We start from the raw sequence: 4,695 nt of genomic DNA on the forward strand, positions 1-4,695 counted from the left end.
TATCCTTCTCCAGCGACTGGTCTCTCCTGACAATATGTCCAAATATCAGAGACAAAGTTTGGCCATCTTGGACTCCAAGGAGCACTCTGGATTCACTTCTTCCAAAACATATATGTTGGTTCTTTTGGCAGCCCATGGCACTTTCAATATTCTCCTCCAACACCATAACTCAAAAACATCAATTCTTCTATGGTCTTCCCTATTCACTATCTAGCTTTCACATGCATATGAGGTTATTGAAAATATCATAGCCATTTGAGTGATGGAAACCAAAACAACACTGAGATATCATCATCTCACACCAGCAATAACAGCAAAGTTCAAAAAAGCAGGGGACAATAAGTGCTGGCAAGGATGTGGAGAGACTGGGACCCTCCTACAATACTAGTGGGAACGCAAAACAGTCCAACCATTTTGGAAGAGAGTATGTCGCTTTCTCAGAAATTTGGAAATAGAAGTACCTTTGATCCAGCAATTTCTCTACTTGGTATTTATACACAAGAAGTATGAACCATAACCTGAGTAGATACATGCACACCAACGTTCATAGCAGAACTATTCACAATTGCAAAAAGATGGAGACAGCCTAAGAGACAGCCTAAGTGTCCATCCATGGAAGAATGGATAAACTTTGGCAGATACACATTATAAAATATGCTACTTTGAGGAATAACAAGGAAGCTGCAAGCCACTGCATTAACATGGATGAACCCCGAGGGCATTATGCTGAGTGAAATTTGTCACAAAAGGACATATATTACATAAGACCATTATTGTAAAAGCTTAAGAAAAGATACCCAAACTTAAAGTGGGGGGGGAAAAAAAATCTTTGTTGGTTATTGGAGTGTGGGTGGGAAGAGAGTGTGCAGTAGAGCATAAGGTAGGAGATAGATATCACAGTTTAGGTGGTAGGGAGGGTAGTACACATGAAAGGGGAGGGGAATGAAAGAACAAGATAGAGGAACACTGAGGTCATGGGCTTGGGTCAAGTGCACCTTAGTCCTTAAATGGATATCTTTATTCTTGAACACTTTAAAGGAGTCTTGTACAGCAGATTTACGAAATGCAAAAAGTAACTTGATTTCTTAATTGCTGCTTCCATGAGTGTTGATAGTGGATCCAAGCAAAATGAAATCTTTGACAATTTCAGTGTTTTCTCCATTTATCATGCTGTCATTTCTTGGTCCAATTTTGAAGATTTTTGTTTTTGTCACAGTGAGGTGTGATCCATAATGAAGGTTGTAGTCTTTCATCTTTCTAAGTGTGTTAAATCATCTAACTGCCTTCAGCAGGCAAGGTCTTATCATCTGTACATTGCAGGTTGTTAATAAATCTTCCTTGGATCCTGATGCAATGTAATCCAGTTTGTCAGATTTAGTCTGCTTGTAGATTGAATGACTCCTGGTGTAGCAGCAATGGGTTGCAAGGTTGATTTGAATCATAAAGCCAGATGTTCAAACTCACCAAACACTCCTTGGAAACCCTATATAGGGTTGCTATGAGTCAGAAGCAACTTGAAGGCATTTAATAGCAGGCAGAGTGAGTAAGTATGGTGAAAGGGTACAATCCAGTCACACACCTTCCCTAATTTTAAACCATTCAGTCATCCTCTTGTTCTGTTCAAATGGCTGCCTATTCGTCTATGTACAGGTTCTTCATGAGCACAATTAAGTGTTCTGGAATACCCATTCTTTGCAATGTTATCCACAGCTTGTAATGACTTTCTACACAGTTGTAAGTCTTTGAATAATCGATAAAGCACAGGTAAACATCTTTCTGGTATTCTCTGTTTCAGCAAAGATTCCTTTGGTGTTAGCAATAATATTCCTCTTTGCATGTCCTCATCTGAATCTAGCTTGAATCTCTGGTACTTTCCTGTTAATGTACTTTTGAAGTCTTTTTAATTATCTTTATTAAAATTTTACTTACATATGATATTGCTAGATGATTTCCGCAGTTCATTGGGTTATGTCTCTTTGGAATGGGTAGACATATGGATCTCTTTCAATTGGTTGGTCAGGTAATTGTCTTCCAAACATTAATAATTATGGTGATTCAAATGCAAAAAGTTGGAAACATAAAGATAAGATGGACAGTTAGAATATATGGCCTTGTTGATATAAATGATGGTAGATGTCTCATGATAGAATATTGCAAAACGAATGCGAAATGCCTATTGATTTCCCATCAACCCTTCCAAGCTTGCCCTTGTTTTGAGAGAAATGAATAGTATCACCGTGACAGAGAACTCTCTAGTGAAGCTTTTGGGAGCATTTCTCTGCTAAAGCTTTGACTAACATTCTCAAAACTGTTTCAAGTAAGTGAATGTTATTTTTCTTTGACCTTCAGAAAATCAACAACTAAAAAGCCTTCAACATCCCCAGAGAGAGTTGCCATGATGTTTGCTTTGACTAGTTTACTTCTGCTTTGACTGAACCACTTATACCTCTTGTTAGTAATTATTTTGATTGTATTTTGTCTTCAGAGTTGGACTAGTAAAGCCATGTTTCATCATGTTACAGGTCGTTTATTATTATGTCTCTTCTAGCCATAGTCTTTGTAAACCTCTACCAAAAGACTTTTTTCCTGATAGGTCTGGGCAAGAGAAGTTAGGGGGAGATGCTGATAGGGTTTTATCAGTGTTAATTGTGATTATAAAAACTTAAAACTCTAATGTGAGTATAAAATGAGCCATCTCAGAAACAGACATAGCAGATTTCACTATTATCAAGAAAGAAGAGCCAGGAATGAAGTACCTCCTTTGGACCCTAAGATTGCTACACACTGAAACTCCTCAACCCAAGGGACAGATAGCTGTGACACCAGAGGAGTAGCAGAGAACAACAGCATCAGAACCCAGAGCCAGAGCACAAGACAGAGCAAAGCAAGTCAAGCTGAGAGCCTTTAGATAGGAGGCTCACTTCTGGAGTGGGGCACTAACCCACAGAGCTAGAGCCAAGTGCCTTTCAGCTGAGCAATACAGTGTCCTTTAGGCATTTAACAGCAGCCTAAAAGAACTTCATAATATTGCTGCAGTGAGCATGTCCTGACTGGAAGAACTGTGTCCTGAGCATTTCCGATTTGTAACCTTTTAACTCCTGAAATAAATCCTGTAACTGTGAGTATGATATCTGAGTTCTGTGCGGCCATTGCAACGAATCATTGAATCCAGCCCAGTAGAGTGTGCTGTAGGAAGGATTGTTGGTACCATTTCTCACACAGTATGAATTTATTTTGGTACAAAAAAATTTTTAATCCCATGTATATTTATTTTCCATGAAGTTTTTGAAAACCCTCAGATAGGGCCTTTCTGCCCTTGAGTTTATAATTCTGTCAAAAGTAATTGGTTGCACTGCAGTCTGCACTGTGATTGGCTTCTTTTTCACACCTTGGTGGGGTGGGGACTGGTCATTCTGCAGTGGAAATAGGGTGTGTGAAACCACACAATAGGATTAAATGACTTCATGAGACTTGGTCAATTATTTTGCAAATTAAGAGACAGAGGTGTACTGAGGGAGATGGTCAGTAAGTGCTCCTGGTGGGAGAAAAATGCTTTGAAATTGATAAGGGACTTTTCAGCATAAAGGTCAATCCCAAGGAGGTTGAGAGGAACCTCAGTACCATCAAGAAGAGCCTGGAGTGGAGACTGTTCTTTCCACTGGAGTCCCTTTGCTGAGAAGCTATTAGAAACTACAGAGAAACAGCTATAACACTGAAGCAGATGAGAAGTGGCAGCAGGCATGGCAGAACCCAACAGAAGAGAAATGGCAGCAGCAGTATGAGCAACAGAAACCCAGAGGCTAGTGTGCAAGGAGGCTGCTGTGAACTTGCCGATTCATGGAGTGAGAGATAGATGAGAACTTTTGGGAATACTTGCAGGTAGAATTGCATACTTGCTGGTAAAATTGGACACTTGTTGATGGAGCCAAAGAGCTGTATCACTTCCTGAACAGAGCAGAGGCCTGGACTGGAGGAGGCTCAGCAATGGGAACCACTGAGAGAGGGGATGGCCAAGTAAAGGGCTGCCTGCTTTCACACATGACTGAAAAGAAGTTTAGGATTGAAAGCTGTTCTGATTGAAGAACTAGATCTTGTCTCCTAAGTTGTAACCTATTTTTGTTAAGTGCTGTTGAGTTGGTTCTGACACACAGTGACACTGCATAGGAGTTCCAAGGGGCAGCTGGTAGGTTTGAACCACCAATCTTACAGTTAGCAGTTCAGTGCTTATCCTACAGATCCACACCAGGACTCCAATAAACCACATAACCTTGAATATGGTCTATAAATTCCATAAGGTCATTTAAAATAATTATTTAACTCAGCATACAAGTAGAGTGTATTGGGGAGGACAGTTGGTATTAGAAATTGTGAAACAGCTGGGGAGTTTAGATCTCCACCTCATAGGAATCAGCTTTGGATTGATTCTGATTCTCATTCCTTTCTCTGATGTTAGAGGGCTTTTGATGCTCGGATATTAATCAAAGCATTTCGAAAACTTTGCTGATGATCTAATATCATAAAATTATATGAGGACATGATCATTTTTCAGGTATGTCTCATTTCTATTTGAATTTTCAACCAGCATTTATTTCTCTTAGAATTTTACAAAGATACATGGTCCCAAACATTCCTCCCACAACTCTCTACTGCTCAGCTGGGTTCTATAATCCATTGCAATGGCCAACAGACACCAAA

The 4,695-nt window shown here is 39.7% G+C and overlaps 1 pseudogene; it reads left to right on the forward strand.

The window, feature by feature from the left end:
* LOC102833591 overlaps nucleotides 1–2,431 on the forward strand; it is an 8,470-nt pseudogene extending 6,039 nt beyond the window's left edge.
* Nucleotides 2,432–4,695: the final 2,264 nt, after the last annotated feature.

Source organism: Chrysochloris asiatica, unplaced genomic scaffold (genome assembly GCF_000296735.1).
Source record: "Chrysochloris asiatica unplaced genomic scaffold, ChrAsi1.0 scaffold00235, whole genome shotgun sequence".
NCBI classification, from domain to species: Eukaryota; Metazoa; Chordata; class Mammalia; order Afrosoricida; family Chrysochloridae; genus Chrysochloris; species Chrysochloris asiatica.